The sequence below is a fragment of the Eschrichtius robustus genome, chromosome 10 (assembly GCF_028021215.1).
Source record: "Eschrichtius robustus isolate mEscRob2 chromosome 10, mEscRob2.pri, whole genome shotgun sequence".
Classification (NCBI taxonomy): Eukaryota; Metazoa; Chordata; class Mammalia; order Artiodactyla; family Eschrichtiidae; genus Eschrichtius; species Eschrichtius robustus.
In genome coordinates, this window is record NC_090833.1 from 108,553,755 (window position 1) to 108,565,812 (window position 12,058).

The window sequence follows — 12,058 nt, forward strand, 5'->3', positions numbered from 1 at the left end:
CTTAGTAATTGCACTATTGTCATTTCATTAATTTTTGGTGTTTGAAAATGCTAATTGTGTTACTTTTCTTTAGTGAACTTACTGCTGGTGATTGATGTCTAACAAAATGGATACCCAGTTGGATTAGATGATTCATATGATTACATTTTAAATGTATACTAACAGAACCAAGGTTAGTAAATAAATATATCTAGGCTGATGGGCCACAGAACATGATGACATTATGTAAATACACCTAAATAGGCACACATTTTTCTGGTATAATTCTTGGATACTTACTTTGAAAAGCAAAGAATTATTCAGGTTTTTTTTTTTTTATTCTAAAAAACTCATGTCATAACTTCTCTCTGGCAATAAGACTCTAGGGAAGTAGTGTCCAGGTTGTAACTCTATGTAGAATCTGTTCCTCTACATTCTTTTATTTGCCTTTAATGGTTCAAAAATTTAAAAGCCTGGGTTCCACAAAGACTGTGGAAGTGTTAAAATGTGTGTAATTTTACAAACATTTTAATGCTATTTTCTGCACTGCTGTGTTTAAAAATTGTCTTAAATATTTTATTTTAAAAAATTTTATTAACATTATTTTGCTCAATGCCTTTATGATGAATCAATTAAAGTTCTTTTCAATATTCTCTTATTCAGTTGAATGTACTGATTTTCATTTTAAATTACAGTTTGTGGTTATAAAAATAGTACATGCTCTTTATGAAAAACAATCATTGAAAACTATATCCACACAAAAACCTGCACACGGATATTTATAGCAGCTGTTGACATAAAACAAATAGACTGCCAGTTATTTCTCCATCAAAAATGGGTTTATTCGAGATTAGCAAAGAATTACAATTCAGGGTCTGTAACCAAGTTGACCATGTTCAAGTCCTCAGCAAAAAAATGGAGGGAACTCTTTTACAGAGAGGAAGAGGAAGTTGAGAGGGCAATAGTAAACCAAGAGTCCAGCACTTATCATTGGCTGAGCTCTAGCCAGGAAAGAAAAGGTCGGCTTCCTCTTGTGCTCTGCTATCTTCATAGGGCAAGAGCTCCCCCTTCTGGCCTCCCAACTTTATTTTTTTATAATTTTATTTTGATTAGAGGTCTGTTTCTAAAATATAATTTCTATTTATTTTTGCCACACAAAAGTATCGCTGGTCTCTGCAATATGAAAAAAATTCTAAAATAATCTACATGTTGACCATTTCTCATTACTTTTTTTTAAACCTTTTTTTTTCCATTTTATTTATTTTACTTAAGTATAGTTGATTTACAGTGTTTCAGGTATATAGCAAAGTGATTCAGTTTATACATATATATATATATATATATATATATATATATATTCAGTCACATATTCTTTTTCAGGTTTTTTTCCATTATAGACTATTACAAGATATTGAATATAGTTCCCTGCGCTATACATTAGGTCCTTGTTGTTTATTTTATATATAGGAATATGTATCTGTTAATCCCACATTTCTAATTTATCCCCCCACCTTTCCCCTTTGGTAACTATAAATTTGTATTCTATGTAAGTCTGTTTCTGTTTTGTAACATTTGTTCATTTGTATCATTTTTTAGATTCCACATATAAATGATATATTTGTCATTGTCTGACTTACTTCACTTAGTATGATAATCTCTAGGTCCATCCATGTTGCTGCAAATGGGATTACTTCCTTCTTTTTTTTATGGCTGAGATGTACCACATCTTCTTTATCCATTCATCTGCTGATGGACATTTAGGTTGCTTCCATGTCTTGGCTATTGTAAGTAGTACTTCAATGAACATTAGGGTGCATGCATCTTTTTGAATTAGAGTTTTTGTCTTTTCCGGATATATGCCCAGGCATGCGACTGCTGGATCATGTGGTAAATCTACTTTCAGTTTTTTGAGGAACCTCCATACCATTCTCCATAGTGGCTGCACCAATTTACATCCCCACCTACAGTGCAGGAGGGTTCCCTTTCCTCCACACCCTCTCCAGCATTTATTATTCGTAGACTTTTTGATGATGGCCGCTCTGAACGGTGAGGTAATATCTCATTGTAGTTCTGATTTGCATTTCTCTGATAATCAGCAATGTTGAGCGTCTTTTCACGTGCCTGTTGGCCATCAGTGAAGAAACCATCAATGAAAAAAACTGGAACCTACCAGAAAAGATCTAAAACTAAAGACATAAAGAAGGAACCACAACAAGTTGGGTAGGAGGGGCAGACTCACAGTACAATCAAACCGCATACCCCGTGGGTGGGCGACGCACAAGATGGAGAAGAATAATATAGCAAGGTCTTCCCACAGACGTGGCAGTTTTGAGCCCCACGTCAAGCTCCCCAGCCCAGGGATCCGGCACTGGGAAGACAAGCCTCCAGAGCAGGTGGCTTTGAAGGCCAGCAGGGCTTAACTGCAGGAGCCCTATGGGACTGGGGGAAATAGAGGCTTCATGCTTAAAGGGTGCAAACAACAAAATCTCAGGCACACTGGACCGGGGTAAAAGCAGTAATTTGATAGGAGCCTGGGCCAGACCTACCTGCTGGTCTCGGAGAGTCTCCTGGGTGGGGGCGGAGGCGGCTGCAGCTCATGCTGGGGACATAGACACTGGTGGCAGACATATGGGGGAACAGCCAACCTTGGGGACACACGTGGTGGCTGCCATATTGACTCACTGGCAACAAGACCTGACCCCGCACAACGGCCTGCGGGCTCCAGTGCTGGGAGCCCCAGGCCAAACTAACTGGGGGGAGTCACAGCCCCAGCGTCGGCACACAGGCTGCCTAAGGACTAACGAGCACACAGCCTCCCGCAGGCAGCTACCCCCCCAGACACACAGCCCCAGCGTCGGCACACAGGCTGCCTAAAGACTAACGAGCACGCAGCCTCCCGCGGACGGCTCCCCCCCAGACACACAGCCCCAGCGTCGGCACACAGGCTGCCTAAGGACTAACGAGCACACAGCCTCCTGCAGGCAGCTCCCCCGAGACAGGTCCCAGCTCACCAGGGGAACAACACCCAGCTTCAGCCACCGGCGGGCAGGCACCGGCCCCTCCCACCAGGAAGCCTGTACAAGCCGCTAGATAAGCCTCACCAAATGGTCTGTGGCCATCATCAAAGAGTACAAACAATAAATGCTGGAGAGGGTGTGGAGAAAAGGGAACCCTCCTACACTGCTGGCGGGAATGTAAGTTAGTACAGCCACTCTGGAAAGCTGTATGGAGGTTCCTTAAAAAACTAAAAACAGAGGTACCAAATAATCCTGCAATCCCATTCCTGGGCATATATCCGGAGAAAACTAATTCAAAAAGACACATGCACCCCAATATTCATTGCAGCACTCTCTACAATAGCCAAGAGATGGAAGCAACTTCATGTCCATCGACAGATGAATGGATAAAGATGTGGTGTGTATATATACAATGGAATATTACTCAGCCATAAAAGAAAGAAATAATGTCATTTTCAGCAACATGGATGGACCTAGTGAATATCGTACTAAGTGAAGTAAGTCAGAGGAAAACAAGTAAGTCAGACAGAGGAAGACAAGTACCATATGATATCACTTACATGTGGAATCTAAAATACGATACAAATGAACTTATTTACAAAACAGAAATAGACTCACAGACATAGAAAACAAACTTATGGTTACCAAAGGGGAAAGGGGTGGGGATGGGGATAAATGAGGCGTTGGGATTAGCATATACACACTACTATATGTAGAATAGATAACCAAGGACCTACTGTATAGCACAGGGAACTATAATCAATATTTGTAAAAAATAAATCTGAATAAAGTATGGACTTGTTAATAGTAATGTATCAATATTGTTTAGTAATAATTGTGATAAATATACCAATGTTAAGATTTTGACAATAGGGGAAACTAGGTTTGGGGTTTATAGGAATTGTCTTTGCAACTTTTCTGTAAATCTAAGACTTCTTTAAAAGTTTATTTTTAAAAATGTACAGTTCAATGAGTTATCACAAACACCTTCATAACTACTACCCAGATAAGAAATTTTTCACAAGGAATCTCAGATTGAACTTTTTAAAAAAGTTCTCAAGGCCAACAAAGCCACACCAAGGGTGTGTCATAGATTCTGTCTGTGAGATCTATAGATTTGGGCGATAGAGATTTGGGCAAATTTCTCTCTTCTCGAGATCCCCCCAAATTTCTCGAGATTCCTGCATCCATTAGGAGGTGGTCTTCCTTATTTACCAGATAAAGCTGCTGGAAACCTAACAGTTTCCAAATTCTGAAGGGATCAGGTAGAGAGAAAAGGTAAAAATTCCAAATCTACCAACAGAAGTGTAATTTAAAGGCTTCTGTATATCTGGAAAACACAGATTAAAAACCAGTAATATTTCAGATAAAAACCAAAAATTATAACCATACTCATAAGTTCACTCAGTCCTATGTGACTTCCTTGATCTTAATCTTCTGTTAACAGTTTTATGAAGCCATCAGGTTTTCCAGTAGAATTCTTTAATTTCTTACCCAGTTCAGCAGTATGATCTGAAAGTTATCAGAAACCTGTACTTGTCAAAAAGTCCTTTCTATGAATCTTCTTGAAGATGAAGCATTTTTGCAAAAACACTGGAGTAAAATAACTGTCTATAAATGACAAAAAACTTTCATTGAAAAGTCAAAGTTAAAGACCTGATTACAATGCAGCTGACAAATAAACTGGGGTACCTCTGTGACATACAACAATTTAAGATAATAACTAGAATTATGACTGATATCACTTACCAGGACATACCAGAAGTTTAGGAGTACCATATTAATTTCTAGAATATCTGTATTAATAACATTTACCCATACAATACAACCTAAGAAGTTTTATCACCACTCATTTGACAACACTTAATGTAACATACCAAATAAGCCTAACTTGTTTATTCCTCTCCCTGAGATGGAGAGAAAAATACTTTTAGGTGTTCCAGGGACCCTTTGGAAAACCTCAAAGTTAGCTAGAGTTCAAACAAACTTCATTTAGAATTTATCTTTGGGAATTTTGTCAAAAATACCAAAAAGCTTCAAAACACCTGGCCAGGGCTTCCCTGGTGGCGCAGTGGTTGAGAATCTGCCTGCCAATGCAGGGGACACGGGTTCGAGCCCTGGCCTGGGAGGATCCCACATGCCGCGGAGCGGCTGGGCCCGTGAGCCACAATTACTGAGCCTGCGCGTCGGAGCCTGTGCTCTGCAACAAGAGAGGCCGCGATGGTGAGAGGCCCCTGCACCGCGATGAAGAGTGGCCCCCGCTTGCCACAACTAGAGAGGGCCCTTGCACAGAAACAAAGACCCAACACAGCCATAAATAAAATAAATTAAAAAAAAAAAACAAACAAACACCTGGCCAAATGGGATCATACATCACTGTGAAACAATACCCATTCACAGCCAAAACCCAGATTGGGATTTGAACCCATGGTCTTTTAACTGAGATCACACACCTGGTCTCAGGACTTAATGAAGCTCAGGTTCTTGATGTCTCATCGCAGAAAGAATTCAGTGAGAGACACAGTGATAGGTAAGAAGTGGATTTATTTAGAGAGAAACACTCCACAGACAGAGTGTGGGCCATCTCAGAAGGCGAGAGCAGCACCAGGGTATGGGGTTGTCAGTTTTTATAGGGGTGGGTAATTTCATAGGCTAATGAGTGGGAGGAGTATTTCAGCTATTTGGGGGAAGGGGTGGGAATTTCCAGGAGTTGGACCACGGCCCACTTCTTGACCTTTATGGTCAGCCTTGGAACTGTCATGGCGCCTGTGGGTGTGTCATTTAGCTTGCTGATGTGTTACAATGAGCATATACTGAGGCTCAAGGTCTAGTGGAAGTCGACTCTGCCATCTTGGACCTATGTGGTTCTAATCAGTTTATGTCGTGTCCTCAAGCTATGTCATTCTTTTAAAGGTTGTGCCCTGCCCTCTTCCCTCCTGTTTCACTTCCATAACTTTCTGCATCCATATTACTCTGTCCTTCACTTTCTTTTTCATTCAGAAACAGCCAGCTCTAGGACCAAAACCATCCTTTTTTCCTTTAACAAAATGCATCTCCATTCCTCATACCTTCTTTGACTGAAAACATGCTTCCCATCTTCCTTGCATACTGAAATATTTCCCTTATAAATCGTAACCTTAAAACCTTAATCTATAGCGAAAACCAAGAAGTAAGTAATTGTGAACTGTTTGTCATACCAGCACTTCCTGATTGGAAAACTTATGCAAGATATGTGTTAAACAAACCCAAACATCTTTAGTTTCCCTCTCATAAGAAGACAAATTAGGTAATCTTAGACCTGCCCAGCAGGTAATGTTCCAGTATTTTATCCTATTTGAAATGACCCAGAGAGTGAATGAATTCTCATAGTTTAACTTAGTTTAGTTTCAAATAACCAAAATCTGGATATACTATCCTTAAAGGAGATATTCCCCAAACACAATTATTCCTAAAGGGTTTACCTAAAAGCTCTTATCTCATTTACCTTATTTTATTTACTTAAAAATTTCATCATTGGGATTTCCCTGGTGGCCGCAGTGGTTAAGAATCCGCCTGCCAATGCAGGGGACACGAGTTCGAGCCCTGGTCCGGGAGGATCCCACATGCCATGGAGCAACTGGGCCCTTGAGCCACAATTACTGAGCCTGCGCTCTAGAGCCCGCGAGCCACAACTACCGAGCCCACATGCCTAGAGCCCGTGCTCCGCAACAAGATAAAGCCACCAGAATGAGAAGCTCGCACACCGCAGTGAAGAGTGGTCCCTGCTTGCCGCAACTAGAGAAAGCCCACATGCAGTGGTGAAGACCCAATGCAGCCAAACATAAATAAATAAAATAAATACGTTTAAAAAAAATTCATCATATTGTTATTTTTCTTGTTGACAAACTTTGTAACAGGAATACGGTCTTGATTTCTAGTCAACCTAGGTACAAATAAAAGTGTTATACTTAATGTTGATGACTTGAAAGACATGTCTATATTAATGAAACTGAAACCCAGCAGGATCCTGTGGGGCCTTCCCAGGTACAAATCCTTTCCATGACCCCTGTTTCTTGTTTGTAGGAAATAGGCTTCATTCAGCCTCTGTGACCTTCCTTGAGTTCCAAAGGGCAGATTCAAATAGTTGCTTATGAGAAAAGGGAGGGAATGCAGAAACAAAGGAGCAGTCAAGAAACAATAGTGCAGGGTCCTGGCTTCTACTCAAGGAATATACGTAATAATATACCTTTGAGTTCTGTAAGAACTAAGGCACCACCCAGGTAGAGGATGGTAACTTCAGGCTGAACACAAGATTCCTGGAACACTGCCCTGTTACCTCACCACCAACCAATCAGAAGAGTCTGCACACAGTGGATGATAATGAAGATTCTGACCCCTTCCCCAAATGAGTCCCCCTTTAAAAACTTTCATGGTGGAGCAGTCTTAGAAGTTGGTTTTTGGACAGGAGTCCACCTTCTCCCCAGGTTGCTGCCTCCTGAATAAAGCAACCTTTCTTTTCCAACCAACCCTTGTCTCTCGAGTATTGGTTTTTAAGCGCAAACAGCCAAACTGAGTTGGGCAACAAAACCAACAAGCTTAAGCTAGCTTCAGTACCAGATATCGATTCAGTACTATTTCCCAGATCACGTGACCCTGAAATTCATTCTGGCCAGTTTCTTTTATATTTCTGAGTATATAAGTGCTTAATTTCCTTTAAGCCAATTAAATAGAGTTCTTTTACAAATTAATTTTGGCAATACCACACATCTACAACACACATATACAGATATGCACAAACACACAGACCTCATAGTTGCCATTCGAAAATTTCAGCCAGGAGTCAGGTGCAACAATATAAAACCCATCAGTTACAAAAGAGGTAGGATTCAAATTGGTGGGTTTCTGGCTGATGGAACAAACCAAGGTCACCTGTCTAGATGGCTAAACACTTTCACTAATATTTATGGAGACGATACAAGATTTCTATTTGTCCTTGACAATTCAAGTCCCAAGTTACCTATCCCTCTTTCCTGAAATTTGCATTTTGAAAAGATGGCGGACATAAGGGTTCCTGGAGAAAACCAGGTAGAATATTTGCATCTCAAAGATATAGGAGGAGAAAGGCAAGTTCCTCCTTGGATGACTTTGTTCCCTTAAGGCCAGAAAAAAAAATTTTTTTTTCAATACTTACAAGCCTCTTAAGATAAATAGGGGAGATTTGGGGAGTGGTAAAAAGATTTACCACTTTTAGATTATTTCTGGAGCCACACCTCTGGTCCTGTAAAGACTAGATTTGTAAAACAAGTACAGTTGCTTTTAATTCCTCAAAGAACTGAGTGGCCACCTCAGTGATAGCAAAGGACTGACATACCCATTCACCTATGTTGGGATGTTTTACTTTCCCTCATTTAGCTTAGGGGAGAAGCACCTGCACCCCCCCAAAATAAAATTCCTGTCAGGCTCTGAACATCAGCTATGGTCAGTTTAGTCAGACCTGTGGCCTCCTATTTTGGTAATCCATTTACAAACAGTTGAGGATCCTCCCTGGGTTTAAGAAATTCTTTAACTATGGCCCTCAGTTCAGCTTTCTATCTGAAGGAAACTGCCTACAGCCTCAGGTGGTCCGATTTCTTTTTTTTTTTTTACATATATATACATTCTTTTTCCTATTCTTTTCCATTAGGGTTTACCAGGTGGTCCCATTTCTAAAGGTAACCATTTAATACTGTCTTCAGAGTGGACAGGCAATTCAGACAGATTTCTAGAATGAGTACTCAAAGAAGGATAGAGAGTAGCAATAAAGTTTTACGTACCTTTTTTTTTTTCCGACCGCACTGCGCAGCATGTGGGATCTTAGTTCCCAGACCAGGAATCGAACCTGTGCCCCTGCAGTGGAAGCATGGAGTCTTTTTTAAAAAATAAATTTATTATTTATTTATTTTTGGCTGCGTTGGGTCTTCATTGCTGCACACAGGCTTTCTCTAGTTGCAGTGAATGGGGGCTACTCTTCGTTGCGGTGCGCAGAATTCTCATTGTGGTGGCTTCTCTTGTTCCAGAGCATGGGCTCTAGGCGTGTGGGCTTCAGGAGTTGTGGCACGTGGGCCTCAGTAGTTGTGTCTCACGGGCTCTAGAGCGCAGGCTCAGTAGTTGTGGCACACGGGCTTAGTTGCTCCGCAGCATGTGGGATCTTCCTGGACCAGGGCTCAAACCCGTGTCCCCTGCATTGGCAGGTGGATTCTTAACCACTGAGCCACCAGGGAAGTCCCTTAGGTACCTTTTATATCATTAATCTTTCATCAGCCTTATACAACGAATCTTTCAATGAGGACATTTTGGAATTTTGAAGCCTTTGGGGACTTCCACATACCAATTAAAATAGTTTAAAATAATTGAAATCGTTTAAGATGAGAGCTCTCTAAAATTTTAACAATTTAGAAGTTTCTCCAATTCAAAAGATCCAAGGAGCTAGCCTAACAAATTTTTCCCTGCTAATCTAATTTTAGAAAAGAGAAAAACACTTACCACTGTTGTTTCCAGTAGACCCTGCAGGCACAGATCCAGAAGACTGCTGGCTTTAACTGTGCACTCAAAATTGTTTTGGAGTGCCAGCAGAACCCCAACTTGGCCATTTCAGGGCCCAATTTCCTTTAGCTCCCATTTGAGCACTTGCAAGCATACATAAACCCAGCTGGTATTCCCATAGGTGGCTGTTTGCATGGGACCTGTTTGGCCATTGAGGCACAATTCCCACTATTAATTTGGTAGCCTAATTCAGATATGAGATATGAGATATAATTTGAACAACTTTCTGAGGACACTGTGCTTCTGAGTCTAGCACCCCAGGGAGTTACCCTTGGGTCAGTTTGACTTCTTTTATGTGGCTTGGTTTCTCCCTGTGACAGTCTAAAACCGCCATGTGTGCTCAGAGCACTAGATTGTCATCCTCTGTCACGTCCCCCGGATGAGCAGTATTTATTTAATGGTTGTAGTGGGTCTTCCTTATTCTTCAGATTTGACTAATTCAGTCTCTCATTTCACTAGCAAAAGTTTTGTTCAGACCATATATCAACTCATTTTTTTCCATTTAAGTCAAATTTAACAAAAACCCAGCCACCTACGTTTCCCTGGGCCTCTTGCCCAGAGCCTCTGTGTCCTGCCTAGGAAATGCACTGGTGCCCCGTAAGGCCCAAGGCTTAAGTGAAACAGCTCAAATAAAATTTTCAGGATCCTCACTCAAACAATAAAATCCAGATATCAGGAGAACTCACTGGAACACCTGAGGAGTACCGAGAAGTCTGTGGGGCTCAATGGGCCCATGCTGGTACCGAACGCTGGTACCGGGTAGACTCCAGGTGCCCTCTGATGGGTATCTCTGATATCCTGCCAGCTATGCCAGGCATGAAGACAAAGTTAATCAGCCGATCTAAGAAAGAAATGGAAAACTTTACTGGACCCAAATTGAGGATTATAACCCCGGGAACAGCATCTCAGAAAGCTCCAAGAACTGTACCATCTGTTACAAGTCAAAACACAGTTATAAAAGTTTTTTCAGACAGAGGTCTCTACATTAAATATTATTGACAGTTTACAAAATCCAGATCTAAGTGTCCTCGTGGCCCCTTACAACAGCAGGAAGGAATGTTATCTTTTAAGGAGTTGTCTTGTTGATGCCGGGAGAATATTGCTCTTTATGGTTGAGCAGGTATTTCTGCTGATGGGGGAGGTTTGGTCGATGCATAATGCAGGTACACAGTGCGCAGTGGAGGGGACAGAGGAGGCCAAAGGGCAGAGGACATTTTTTTATGTTTAAATTTTTGTCTTGCCATAAAATATGAATTTTATTTCACATCTCTAAGGGCACGATTCCCACTCATGAGGGTCACCCTCATGGCCTAATCACCTTCCAAAGGCCCCACTTCCAGATTCCATCACCGTGGGGATTAGGCTTCAATATATGACTTTCAGTGGAACACAAACTTTCAATCCATAGCTACTATAAAATGATGTTTACTATAGCTTCCTTGCTAGATATGGACACCCTTTCTTACATTAAGGAAGTTCCTCTCTAGTCCCAGTTTTCTAAGATGCTTTTAAACATCTTGAAGAGATATTGGATTCTATCAACATTTTTATTCCATCTTTTGATTTTTCTTGTGTTAATATGGGGATTACATTGTTCTTTAAATGTTAAATCAACCTAGCCTTCCTGAAATAGACCCAACTTGGTCTTGATGAAGTTTTTCCTTTTTATGTTACTGGTTTTGGTTTACTAATATTTTGTTTGCGAATTTTCATGTGTTCATGCATGAGGCTGGATATCTACAGGATCTGCAGTGATGTTTCCTTTTTAATTTACGACATGTCTTTTTTGCTCTCTATGTAAGTCTTGCTAGGGCTTATCAATTTTATTTATATTTTCAAAGACCCAACTTTTGGCATTGTTGATCCTACTATATGTTTGTTTTCTATTTTCTATGATAGGTTTTGTTTTAAAATTTTTGCTCATTTCTTTCCATTGGAAGGGAGCCTTACTTTGTTTTTCCTAGATTCTTAGCTGATTTTTCAGCCTTTCTTTCCTAATATAGCATTTAAGACTATAAATCTCTCTAAGGACAACTTCAGCTGCATGCCACAAGTTTTTATATATAGTATTTTTGTTATTTAAAAGTCAGCTCTAATTTTATTTTGATCAACAAATTGTAGATTAAGTAGGTACCATGAGGCATGAAAGAACAGTCCTCTACATTTCTTAAGCAAGTGCTTATTATCTCCGTTTTATAGAGGTACAAACAGGTTCCTGGAGGCCTTTGTCTGGGAGGTGAGAAAGCTACTTCAGAGAAGTCTGTTTTGATTTGACAATTATAATTAATTCAGCAAAAAGATTAGTACTGCCATATCCTCAACCCAGTCACACGTAAATTCTTCCTGAGAATGAAGCAAATGACCAAAAAAAGAAGGTAACTTAAGAAGAGACTTCAAGAGCAAGTTCCAGAACAAGAATTGTAAAAGTTTTCTTGCCATTGGTAGTAAAATCTCTGCAACCTTGTGCTGAGGGTCTCAAGGCCCTATCCAGACTCAGAGGG